The sequence below is a fragment of the Capsicum annuum genome, chromosome 6, assembly GCF_002878395.1.
Source record: "Capsicum annuum cultivar UCD-10X-F1 chromosome 6, UCD10Xv1.1, whole genome shotgun sequence".
Taxonomy (NCBI): domain Eukaryota; kingdom Viridiplantae; phylum Streptophyta; class Magnoliopsida; order Solanales; family Solanaceae; genus Capsicum; species Capsicum annuum.
In genome coordinates, this window is record NC_061116.1 from 152,253,766 (window position 1) to 152,268,262 (window position 14,497).

The 14,497-nt window shown below is 29.3% G+C and overlaps 1 long non-coding RNA gene across 1 annotated transcript; it reads right to left on the reverse strand.

Moving 5' to 3' along the window:
• Positions 1 to 11,416: 11,416 nt before the first annotated feature.
• LOC107873239 lies at positions 11,417 to 14,120 on the reverse strand. Its single transcript, XR_001675192.2, has 2 exons — positions 13,628 to 14,120; positions 11,417 to 12,450 (listed from the first exon to the last, which is right to left on the reverse strand). It is a non-coding gene; the product is annotated as an uncharacterized LOC107873239 (long non-coding RNA).
• Between the last annotated feature and the right edge of the window lie 377 nt (positions 14,121 to 14,497).

Sequence of the window (14,497 nt, forward strand, 5' to 3'; positions counted from 1 at the left end):
ATACATACATACATACATACATACATACATACATACATACATACATATATATATATATATATATATATATATTACACACACACACTTAATGCATGTAAAATAAGAGATAACGTACAAGGTGCCCCTAAATTATATTTGAAATTGCTATGACACACTTAAACTTTAAGGGGGAACTATTACCCCCTAAACTCAATTTTGCTGATTTGACTGTCAAGTATCAGAATATTTTTGTACTCCTTTTGAGGAAGACGAAAAATACTTGTGTGTTATCTCAATAAAATAATAATTATAAAAAATAACATTAGTTTTTGTGACAAGTTCATTAAAAAGGTTAAACTAAAAAATTTAAATAAAAATATATAAATACTTGACTAAAATAAATAATGTATACTATAAGAAGATATTACTAATGTCAAGGTTAAAATAGACATTGTCATAGTAAAAGATAGGAAAATGCTTATTATTCAAAATAGAGGGAGGAGTTTGATTTTTGAAGTAAACTTGAGGCGAAGAAATGATTTTCACCCAGTATTATATCCAATAAAAGTGCAAATAAACTTCAAAAATAACTTACGTGACCCAGGGACGGTTCAACCCACATAGTTCCCACCAAATTTGATAGATAGAGTTCGGTGAATATTTTATCAGAGACTAAAAATATTAACCTTTGGACAAATTTGAAGGACCAAAACTATTTATTGCACATCAAAGGGATCATTCTTGTTAACTTGTGATAAAATTAAAGAACCAAAAATGACAAGTGCATATTTAAGAGACTATTTTGAACCCGCCTTCAAATATAAGGAACCATTTTTGTCATTTTCTTCTTTATTTTGCATAGTGCACACTTCTTCTTAAGAAACAATATACAGAAGGGTAATTTTATTATGTCAGCCCCATTAATTATAAGATATTTAAATATTAAAAATAAAAAATATTTAATAACAAGAATAAAATAGACACAAAATGATAATTATTTCTTGATTTTTGAAACAAGACAAATAAAATTGAACAATTATTTTTAAAATAATGAACAAGTAAAAATAAACGAACAAAATAGCTTTATAGTTAATTTAAGTGACAAACTATTTTAGAATTTTAGTGTATGCAGGTTGATTAATGAACTAATTAAAAATCTCGCACGCTACAATTAGACTAGGAATATATTAAGCTATACTAACATATTGTTGCTAATCAATAGTTGATGTAGAATTTATAGACAAAATAAAGAATTCTTTGATTGATAAAGAGAAGAAGAGTAAGCAGATTTAAAAGAAGGAGAAGAAGAAGAAGAGATTAATGATCAACTGTATTCAATGTGTTGATCTGTATCAGTACATAGAAGAGGTTTATATAATGATCATAACTAACTTCTATCTTAGTTAACTAACCAACTGAGCTAATCAACTAACTTAACTAACTTCTTAAACTGACTTAGCTACTCTAAATACATAGTATATACTTTATGTAATCTCAACACTCCCCCATAAAATAGGCGTGGCGAAAATGTTGATAACACCGAGTTGCTTTTGAGATGCTTATGCTGTACCTTAATCAGTTTCTTAGTTAGAAGATATGTTGGTTGTTCCTTAGTGTGAATATACTATGTAGTGATCAAACCTTGTTTCTCTTACAAAATGACAATCTATTTCAATGTGTTTGGTTCTCTCGTGGAACATAGGGTTAGCTACTATTTGCAGGACAACTTTGCTGTCACTAAATATTGTGGTGGTTCAGTGATAATTATACCAAGATCTTTCAATAATCCCAACAACCATGTTAGTTCAACAATAGTAATTGTTAAACTTATGTACTTGGCCTCTATTAAGCTTTTTGATACAGTTGTTTGCTTCTTGAATTTTCATTCCAGGATATCAAAGAATCACCAATATTAATAAGAAAACCTATCACAGACCTCCTAGTTAGAGGACATGCATCCTAATTTGCATCACAATATGCAATTACTTTATCAATTTTTCTTCTTGACAACAATAAACCTTATCTTAGTTGTGACTTAATATATCTCACTACTTTGAGAGTTGTATCCATGTGAGAATGGTTAGAAGCTTATAAAATTGACTTAGAGTTTACACTGAATATTTAATATATGGTCCTGTGACTGTTAAATAGATCAATTTTCCTAACAATTTTTGATAACTTTCTTGGTCAATCAGTGGATCATCATCACACCTATCACCAATATATTAATCATATTATCTTGAAGTAAGCTTGGTATTGTAGTCAATGGGTGTAGTGAAGGGTTTTGCTGCAGATAATCTTGTTTTAGAGATGACCTCAAGTGCATACTTCCTTTATTACATTGTAATACCTTGTCTTGATCTAGCAAATTCAATTCTTAAAAAATACCTTAACTCGTCAAGATTTTTCATTTTAAAGGCTTGTTGAAGTGAAGATTTAGTTTCCTTGATCAATTCTAGGTTGCTATTAGTTATAATCATGTCATCCACATATATAAGCACCCAACCATACCTTGATCAGACTTTTTGATAAAGAGAGAATGATCAAATTGACTTTGTCTCAAATTAAATTTCAATAATGAATCAGATAATTTGAGATTCCATTGTCTTGGTTCTTGTTTCAATCAATACACAGATTTCATAAGTCTGCATTCTTGTTTTTCCCATGACTTTGGAATATTTGTGGCATATTCATGTAGGTTTCATACTGTAAGTCCCCTTGTTGAAATCCATTGTACACATTAATTTGATAGATGTGCCAATTCATTGATGCAACCAAGGTCAAAATTGATCTTACAGTTACCATTTTCACAAATGGAGAGAATGTTTCCTTATAATCTATTCCCTCCTTTTGACTGAAACCTTTTGCTACAAGTATTTCCTTGAACCTATCAATTTCACCACTTGCTTCGTACTTGATTCTATAAATCCATTTGCATAAAATGGTAGACTTTCCTTGAGGTAATGAGACAACCTTTCAAGTATTATTGGTTTTGAGTGCTTGTATTTCTTCCTTCATGGCTTGTACCTATATTGAATCCTTAATAGCCTCATTATATGATTTGGGCTCAGTGATGTTAGAAATAACAGCTACATATGCTCCATAGTTATGAGATAAATAATCATAACTCACATACTTGTCAAGGATGTAAGGAATATCATGATGAATGTTCAGAGAAAAAATCTTTTATCCAGCTTAGTAGTTGTGTGCCTCTGGTTGATATATTTGGAGGAATGGCCACATTAACCTGCTAAGAATCTTGCTGATATTGCACTTGAGTAGGTATAAATACTAAAATGATCCAACCCGAGGCCTTGTCGTAATGGGCATCCCAAGTCCGACCGGGACCGAAGACCACCCCCGCTACCCAACCTAACCTCCAATCGTCTGCTCTGAGTTGGTTGAATTTTGAGGATATAACTAGATAGTGTAAATATCGCGCCTCATTTTTCTCACAAAAAAATGGGATTCAACGTGATCACTATTTTTAGGATTGTTTAAGGAGTGTGAAGAATCGTCATCTAACATATTAAGGTGCATTAGAGTACCAATCTAGGTTAACTATGAACCTATTTTGTTGTTTTATCTTAGTTAACTAGAAATTCGGGTAAGGGTTCAAATTTCCTCGAAAGAAAGGTGTTAGGCACCTTTTGAGGTCCACAAAGGTGGTTTCTGGCTAAATTCGTATTTTACGTGAGGATTCTATGATATAAGCAAAGGTTAATTATTTTATTAACTTAATGTTAATTAAGTGATAAATTAATAAATAAATACGTTATTTGGTTATTCCTATTTGATAATTACCTAAGTGGTAAATAACACAAGAATTAATAAAAGACCAATAACAGTGAGAAAATAAGAATGACACAAATTATAGTAAAGGGGACTGCTTAAATAAACTAACTACCCCAAATAGATAAGAAGATAAAATCAAAAAATTAGACCAAGGAAATATGTTTGGCTTCATTCGGATCAGAACCCCAACTTGTTAATCATTATCCAGCCCACTAACCGAATTCTTAGACAAGTGACAATTTCATACATCATGTAATATATGTTGGATATCATTACTTTTGAATGACTACCCGCACCACCCCATCTAGGTTGGTTGTTAACCTAAAGGCGCACTAAAAAGGGATAAAACTAACGTCTCTCAAAATGCCAATCGTCCCACTTATCGTCCAAGAGGCATTGGACTTTGCTAATTTGGATATGTGGTTTAGACAAGTAAAGCTATGTTTCCTAGCAAATACGAAGCGCGAAAATAAATAGGACACCAAATAGCATGTAATGGTCTCATATATCCTCTTGGTTATTAAAGAATGATTAATATGATTAACATGCAAGACAAACACTTATTTATTTTGATGTAGTTAACCTATAGTCATGATATCTAGGTGTCACATAATTATTTATTGACGAAAAGGTAATTTTCAAAATATTTAGAATAATGTTGTACAATTGTGAAAAACCATGTCAAAGTATATATGTTGGGGAGTGACAAGAATGCCAAAAATTATTTTTTCATTACTGAAAATTAATTTTAGATACTGAAAAATAAAATTAACATGCTAGAAAATATTTTTATGTTGGAGGGTAGTCTTAATATGTTAAAAACATAAGCTAGAAGCTAATTTTGACAGAGCTAATTTTATTGCTGAAAAATGATTTAATATGCTGAATATGTTATTTAAAGTGCTAAAAACGTCATTTGGATGTTGAAAATTAAAATTCAATATTTAAAATACTAAAAATGCCATGTATAATATGCCAAAATTATGACAAAAATAAATAAACATGTTGTAAATTAAGTTAACATGTTCAAACTTAATTCAATAAGGCAAAAGTTAATTGAAACTCTTCAAAGCATGATTTCTAAGGCTGCATTTGTTTTTTTTAAGATTCAAACGTCTAAATCTGAATGCACATCTGAATGATTAAGATGTTGTCTTTAGATCTGAAAACTGAATGATTAAGACTGTTTTTTTTTTCAACATCTGAATGTGTAAAAAAAATTATTTGTATGTATAATAAAATAAAAAATAAAATTCAAATAAAAAACTAATTATATATTAGAAAAGTATATAATTTAATACAAGAAAATTATTATTTGATTGAAAAAAATATTTATGTTTGTTAGTGATAGTGGAGATGGTTTATAACAGTGGTTGCGGTGACAATGATTGATGTAAGGGATTAGTAATGTTGGTGGTGATAGTTGTGATGGTTGGTATTGTAGTGACTATTATGAAGGTGGTGGTTGATAACGGAGATGGTGGTTGAGTTGTGACGTTGCTTGATGTTAGTAGTTGAAAGTGTTGGTTGTGATGGCTGAAAAATGAATGGATGATGGTTGATGATTTATTGGTGCTAGTTGGAGATATTGTTAGCTATGATGGTAGAGATGGTTGTTAGTAGAGATAAACTGTGGTGATGGTAGTCGTTGAAGTAATGGTAGAGGTGAAATTACTAATGACCATGATCGTGGCGATCGAAGAATGTATGGAGGTTGTGATGTATTAGTGGTAGTTAACGGTGTTGCTAGTTATGATAGATGAGTTGGTCGATAGTAGGGATTGACCAATAGTGGTTGTAGATGGTGGTGTTGTTGACGGTGGCGGTGGTGGTGAATATAATTAGAATAATAGAGGTAATAAATGTGGTAGCGATTGACAATAGTGGTTGGTAGCGATATTTGTTGTCGATGGTGGTTATGATGGTGAAGGTGATTGGTGGTGGTGGGTGGTGGTTGATAATGATGGCGGTGGCAGAGGTGGTTAGTTGTGGTGATTGATGATTATGAACAGAGTGGCGGCGAATATTATCTAACACCAGAATACCTCTTCAAACTAATTAAGGCTTGACTCTAGATCTGAATGATTAAGACCTATTCAGACTTATTAAGAGCTAAAATTTCGATTAAAAATAAATGCACTTAATAGTCTGAAGTCTGAACCATTCAGATTCAGACCTCCATTAAGTGAAAACAAATGAGCCCAAAGTGATTAAAATAAGTTTATCGTTGAACCTATATTAAGATTTACCTAGGTGATTCACATATCACGTATACACATAAGCCTAAATAATATTTTCCTACGTGATTTATAGAGAACGTAAAATACATAAATCCCCACCCCCAAGCAGCCCCCTAATTACTATTACATCAGGATTATACAAAGTTATTACAACACAATAAATCAATGAACAAAGAAAGAAAAGGAGCAGCTCCCACAAACTTTCGGCGACTTCATCTATATCGAATGTCCAGTAGTATTTGTAGTACAAACAACATATCCCCAAAGGCACAACAAACCAACAGATATGCAACACTTAAATCACAAAAGAATATGACTAGGCGTTGACTTCACTAATAATCTCATTCAAAAACAACATCGATGTATTTAAACTAACATGTAATAATTAAAGATGTTTAAGAAACTAACCGATTTCGTAGTAACAAGTGGATAAAGAAAAGAGCAAGAAGGAGCATGACCAAGAGCTCCTTCACCAAGCGAGAAAAGTAAAACTTAAAAGTACTTTGTTTATGCAAGGAGAGTAAAAAATTATCTTTCTGCAGAGGGAATATATTGAGTCTCTGTCCCTTAGAATGAAAAAGAGTTGTCTTTATAAAGGCAAAGGGTTGAGAAAAAAATCTTGAAAGTGATTAACTAGGGAAACTCAAAAAGGAAAATATATTTACAAGAGTCAATCAATATACATATTTTCCTTACGGAAATAAGGGAATCAATTTGAAAAATAAAAAGTTAAATTTAACATAAATAATATATATATATATATATATATATATATATATATATATATATATATACACACACATATACCAATCTATTGAAACGTGCGTTGCACGTTTATTCCAAGTTATTGGATAAACTATTTAATACAAAACTTGAATTACAAATAATATATTATAAGTGGTATATATATTTTTATATAAAAAAAAAAAGGTAACAACTCTTAATTTTAAATTTTTTATTCTAATAAACTTGATGCTACTTTAGTGATATATATAGTGCTCCCATATAGGGACAAATTAAATACATATTTGAACATACATAATAAATTAATTACCTTGTAAAATTAATTATTATTCATGAAAAATAAAAAAATCAAATTGATACATACATTCAATTCCACCGCGATTATCACAAACATTCACACATATAAAATTATATACCCTTTTTCACAAACTCGTTTCCACTTCTCTTATTATTTTTGTACTACTAATACATCCCTTTCGCTTTTAAAAAATACAAATAAAATCTTATATTGTGAGAGAGAAATTAAGTAGACTTTCTAACCTTTTTGAAAGAGATCATTAGCCTCTATTGTTGACCAATATGGACAAAGACATCAAATAAAGTCCCTTCTTCTTGAGGTCCATATAGCTTTAATTTTGTTCTTTTCATCAAAACACATAGTATTATTTCTTTCTACTATCTCCATTTCTTGAGTTTTGTATAGAGCCACCTTCAAATTCCTAACCAATAAATAATGATTCAAAAATAAATATTAATTTATTTCTCTTTTTCAAAATTTAAAATCGTATTAATACAACATGAATATAGTAAATCTGAGAAGGATGATGAGTACACAATTTTATCCTTAATTTGTGAGGGTAAGCAGGTCGTTTTGATAATCACTTAACTCAAGTAAAGCATATCAAAAGAAAACTCCTACCTTAAAGGTAAAGATGTTTCTGATACAATCTCGACTCACATTAAATGATTTCATTTCCCCCCAACAATCCACAATAACTTTAATGTTAGAAAGAATGTGAACATTTTTTTAATCAAATAATCTCTATATGAAAGTTAGTTTCTCGACTCACTATTTTTACAAGGTCTAAAATATCGATATGCCTTCCTATATTTACTCTCACAAGCAGCTCATTCAACGCTGTACACTCTTTAATTCTTTAGTGGTTAATCTTATCGAATGGAGCTCATCTTGCTCACTTGTACATTATTCCGACATGATTGACGTACGTTAATCTGAGTAGGTGAAGAATTTGAATTGATCATGAAAATGATACTGAATTTGAGTGTGATGAACCAAAGTTTTCTCTGTTTTACATGTTTTTGGTACTTGAACTATTTGTTAGCTGTAAAAAGGTTGAGTGCACTTGCTTGTACAAAATAATTGTTGGACATTAGCAAGATTCACCTTGTTCTTGTGCTTAATTTTAAATAATGTTGTTTTTCTTTAGAAAGGATCACCATTTCAAATTTTATAAATAAAGTGACATCTCTATTTATCAAAGAATGTGGTAAAAGACATGATGGATGGTTAAAGCGTAGAAGATTTTATCAATTCACAAGAGAGCGTAGAAGAAATTATTCAGATTATACAACAGGCTGAGAACCTTGAGAAGTGTCAATACTTAGCAGAACAAAATGCTAGGTGACTTTTTCACTTCTAAGTCTTTGCAGAGAGTGACTGTTATATGTGCGGGTGAAGAATAGCAGGTGCCTTATGAAATAGCTGATCGTTATCATATGAAAGTATCAAAGGTTGAAGGGTACATTCCCTACAAGAGCCACAAACCGCTATGACATTGTCAAGATATATAGGTGATCATAACACCTCTCTAAGACTCTGTAGGCAACATAACTTAATTAGACTAAGTATAAAACTCTATAAATCATTTATAGTTTAGAGTGGTATTATAGATATTGACTATTAGGTGTTTGAGGTGTGCAAACTACAAAAATGAATGTGATCTTTCAACGATTATATAATATTAATTTCCTGTTTATATTTTTTCTACTACTATATTTTAACCAAAGTTATGTCTAAACTTTTTGATTCTAAGGTTACCTCTTCATGACTAATATGACAGTCTTTCGAGTACTACTTGTTGTTCTCTTATATTCTTTTGTTGGCCCATTTTTTATCACCAAGAATTTTATTTTCAAGATACGATCATATTGCTTCAATGGGTTAATTGCAACAATTTTGATAATCAAGTTCATTGTAATATTGTCCTGAAAAAATGAAGTTAGAACAACAATAGCACATGAATTTATAACAAAAATATTTTTATGAGTTGAGTAGATTAGTTTACCTGAATGCATGTCTTCTTGATATATTAGTATAGGAATATAGTTATAAATCACATACATATAAAAAAAGACTAAACTAAGAACACAAATTAGATCAATTAAGTATATAAAAACAACTTAAGCTGACATAACAATTAATATTGTATTAAATCAACATCAATCTAAAAACCTAAATAAGGAGCAAATGTGAGTTGATAAAGAGAACCTGAAAAGCAAAACTGTCGACGAAGAAAAAAATAAAATTTGTAATTTTTTTTTATAGAAGAGTCAACCAACCTTAGTTTATTTTGAAAAGGATTTGCTTATTTGGAAAAAAAAGTTTTTGCCTAATTTTTGTACGTAAAGATAACCAATAAAAAATTGCACAATTATTTTAGCCAAAATTTTTGTACAAAAACAACAACCAACAAAATATGAAAATGTATCTTTTGCCTAATTTTTATATATAAAAAAAGGCAATAAAAAATGGCACAACTATTTTTGCCAAACTTTTTGTACGTAAAAACAATCAAAAAAATAAAATATTGCACAACTAATTTTATCAATTTTTCGGGATGTACCCCACACACAACCTAAAAAACAATAAAAAAGGTAAGAAAGAATCATCAAAGTCAACAAAGCCTAGTTTATTTGGAAAAAAAATTTCTACCTATTTTTTTTGGACGCACCAACGCAAAAAAAAAAAAAAAAAAAAAAAACCATAAAATCAGAAACTTAATCATAATAAGACAACCTAAAACCTTTTTCAAATAGGGATATATTTATTAAAATCAACATTTAATATTATAAAAATAAGAAAAAAAGTGAAGACGATTTTGTCTATTGTGCAGACTTTTAATGAAGAACAAAAAGTTCAACCAACATTTCTAAGACCCTTCACACTTTTCTTTTAATATATTATAGATTATAGATATAAATTATACATATAGATCACATGCCTCGCACGTGTAACTTTTGATTATTTAAAATGAAATGATTTGTCTATTACAAAATTTTCTAATGAAGTACAAAAAGTTCAAATTACTTTTCTAAAATCCTTGACACTTTAATGTAATAATGTAAATATAAACATATATTTTTTAGTGTAAGTACATATATATTTTAGCAACAGAAGTTTCAAGTGATTGATGGATCATCACTTTTGCATCTGCGATGTAGTACCTCTTTTTCTTGTTGTCAGAGCCTAGGAAATACTCAATAATTTGAACAATATTTATGCTACGATTATTATTTCCTATATTTAAATTTTTTTCTTATTTTTAAAGTCAAATCTTTATAAAATCTTTGACTACATTTTTATTAGGTACTTAAAACTTATAAAAATTTGACGCTTTATAAATTTTTTATTCTAACATTTTTATATTTATTTTTAGATTTTTCAAATTTCTTAAAATCAAATTTAGTTAGTTTAGAATTCTTAAACTAATGAAAAAAGTAACAGTTGTCACTAATTATGATAACTTCTAATAAGAAAAGATCATATCATAAATATATTTAATTAATTTTTAACTGTTAAATAATTAAAAAAAATAGTAAAAAACGATTTTATCTAAAATAAAAACTTTTAATGAAGAGCTAATCTGTAGTAATTAGCTCCAAAAGGGATGAGGATTTAACAGCACGTGCCTTACATGTGTAATCTTTAATTATTGAAAATAAGACGATTTTATTTATTGCGAAAGTTTTTAATAAAGTGCAAAAAGTTCAAATCACTTTTCAAAGATCTTTCACACTTTAATATAATAATATAAACATAATATATATTTTATTGTAAGCACATATATTTTATCACAAGAAGTTTTGAGTGGTTAATGAATTGACACTTTTGCATTTGTCATTCAATACCTTTTTTTCTTGCTGCTAGAGGCTAAGAGAGATGCATCGATTTGAACTATATTTGTAGTATGACTTTTTTTTTTATTTTTTTATTTAAAATAATTTATTATTTTTAAAGTTAAATCTTTAAACTAAATTTTTCTTACTTTAAACTATTTAAAATTTGGAGCTTATTATATTTTTTTTTCTTATTCTAATGCTTTCATATTTATTTATAAATTTCTCAAATCTTCTTAAAATCAACTTTAGTTGATTTAAAATTCTTAAACTAATGAAAAAGATATTTGTTGTCACAAATTCAGATAACTTCTAATAAGGAAAGATTTTATTATAATATTTAACTAATTTTCAACTCTTAAAATTAAAAAAATTGTGAGAAATGATTTCGTTTAAAACAAAGATTTTTAAGTGTGTTGCACAATAATTCCTAATTTTTATTTAAATTAATTTGGAGGACAAAATAGTGAATCAGATAGATATTTTGATAGGAAAATTTATCCCTTCAATAAATAATTGTGTATTGATAATCATATTCGATGCCAATTAAGTATTTAGTCGTCCTAAAGACTGATTTTTTCTTTTCTTTTTTTTTTACAAAATTCCAATTTAATGTTGCTAAAATATATTGGCATATTGGTCTACAATTAGATTTAGTAGTGCAGCTAGAAATTCTAATTAAAAAAATAACAAGAAATCTTATGCATGCGTAAATAATTCAACAATTTATATATATGCAGAAAACTTATTTTTCAATCTAGCATTTTTAGGTGAAAAGAATTCAACAATTTATATTGATTAGAGAAAAATTACAACTTATAGTAGTTTCCGAAATGTATTTGGATATCTAAATTTTGATTCTAGAATATCAAAATAACCATAGTTTAGTTATAAAAATAAATTAAATTGACTTTCAAAAAGTAAAATATAACAATTACGAAGGAAGTAGCATTATTTTTCAATTGTACCCCTTTATCGATACTCACCAAAGTAGAGTTTTGTAACATTCATAACACTAAATGCATTCTACATCGATACATTAAAACTAAAGGATAGAAAATAAAACAAACCTAATCCTCCCGCTGCTATATATATACTTGAATGTCTGCAGGGGCTCGGACATTGAACAGATAGACTACCTCTTTCGCAATAGACTCAACAATTTTGCTCCTTTTTTCAAATATCCTTAGGATTCTGATCTGAATTCATATTGCATAGATTCATATTGCTAGTTTGGAAAACCTTCTTTTCCATTTTGATTTATATTGGAACTTCTGAAACTTGATGTGAGGCATGTTCAAACATAAGATTTTCTTCGTGCAATTTTGTGGAGATGCTAGTAGCTTCTCCGTTACATTGGTCAATTTTGTGATTTTGGGAAGCATTATCTATCTCAGGGATAAGTGGAAAAAGCCACCAAGTTATTATCATTACAAATAGTTTTGAGACAACTACTCAAACTCAACTTTACCTGATTCGAGATCTTTCAAAAACCACCTCTTTATCTGCGTGAGATAGGAATAAGATCTATGTGCACTTTGTTCTCCTCCTTGTCCTAGATAACTTCAATAGTAAGAAATTGTAAAAAATATTATCGCTAAAGAAATTTATGATGAACAATAAAATAATTTCAAATGAGGTCTTTTGTTCTCATGGCACATATCAAATACGTCTATTGAAGATTATTGAAGATTAATGAAGAAAGCAGTAGCTTACTCCCTAAAACAAAAAAATGTAAAATAAAGGGTAATGCATATTTTAGTTTGCAACCAAAGTTGATCATACCTTCTTTTCCCCTTGCTACTGTCTGGGAGAAAACTTCTCCATGATCATATTGAGAACATTTTAGGACTCTAATAAGGAAAAATTTTATCATAAATATATTTAATTAATTTTTAACACTTAAATATTAAGAAAAATCATTAATTGTGATGACTTCTAATAAAAAATATTTTATTATAAATATATTTAATTAATTTTTAACTTTTAAATATTAGAAAAAAATAGTGAAAAACGATTTTGTCTAAAGCAAAGACTTCTAATGAAGGGCAAAAAGTTCAAAGAATATTTCTAACGTTCTTCACACTTTTAATATATTATATCTATATTATAGATATAGGTTATAGATATATTATAGATTATAGATAGATATGTTAGAAATAAAAGATAATCAAATACAATCACACACTATTTATCTAAAATTACCATATACAATTGGATACTAAAGGATCATAATTAAAGGAGGAGAATATACGGATCAAAGCTTACCATCCAAAGCTCAAAGTAATCATATATATTTAAATTTATTTTAAAAGTAAACAAAACAAAACAAAACAAGAAGGAAAAGAATCAATTAGAGCCAATTCCGTCAAAATTATCGGTAAAGTGACAAATAAGAAACATGGCAGATTTTCTCACAAGCGATTCACCCAGCATGCCTGAACTTCAAAGTAGATATGGACAAATTCAAATTTTCGATGAATGCTAAAGTGACAGGACTTGGAAGAACAAGACTCAAATCAAATTTTCTCAAAATAGGACTAAACGGGTGTTCATTGGGCACTTTCATATATATATATATATATATATATATATATATATACTCAAGATAGGTAAACAAGCATGTAATAAAAATTCAAAGTCAACATTATTAATTAAGAATCTGTTTTAAGAAAAAAAAAATAGAAGGAAATGAGGATATTAAGACAACAACTTAATCGAAAAGGCAAAACCTGGGACGGATTTCGTAAATCTGTCATGCATTTAAGAATTTCCAACGATATTTCACTGATAATAGCGGTGGTGGCCGCGGCTGGAGCGGGCTACGGCCGTTAGTGTCGCTGTTTTAAGGGATTTCGCCAGTGGAGAAGATAATAGAAGAGGGAGAGGGCGTCGAGGAGTGGCGGTGCGGTACTGTTGCTGGTCGCGGCTTGAGATTGAGAACATGATAAGGCGGCGGCAGAACGGTTGCTTCTCTGGTGGAAGGCAGCTGTTGGAGATGGTGACGGCAGCCGGTGGTATTCGCCGGCGGTAGGGGTTGTTTCTGTACGCCGGCGTCAGCAACAGAGGCCTGGTTCGATGGGGGCTGGTTCGTCGGTGACGGGGGACGACGGCGGTTTTTATTGGTTTAGAGAGACAGAAGGTAGAAAGAAGGGAGAGGAGAAGGAGGCGGCTGATTTTGAGAGAATGGGGATTAAGGTTGATTTTTGATATTTTAAAAAGGAAAGACTTGAAGAATTAATCTCAGCCCTTGGATCAATTTGATCTATTGCTGAGATTTAAAGTAATAAGATATTTAAAATTAGGTCATAATTGAATTAAAGAGTTGAAATTAAACTTAAGTGGGCAAAATTTAGGCTAAAATTTTCTTAGATTGGGTTCAAACAATGGTTAGAATTAAAAAAAAAAATTGGAAAGATAATTGAATTGACTTAGGATTGCTATTTTAATAACTGTAATAATGAAAATAATTAAATGTCACTATTAAAGTAACTACGCATGTAAAATTTATGTTACGTAAAGACAATATATAAAATTATCGATAATAATAAAATACAACACATTTGTAAATTTTGAGTGTGAAAATTTATAAAAAAAAAAAA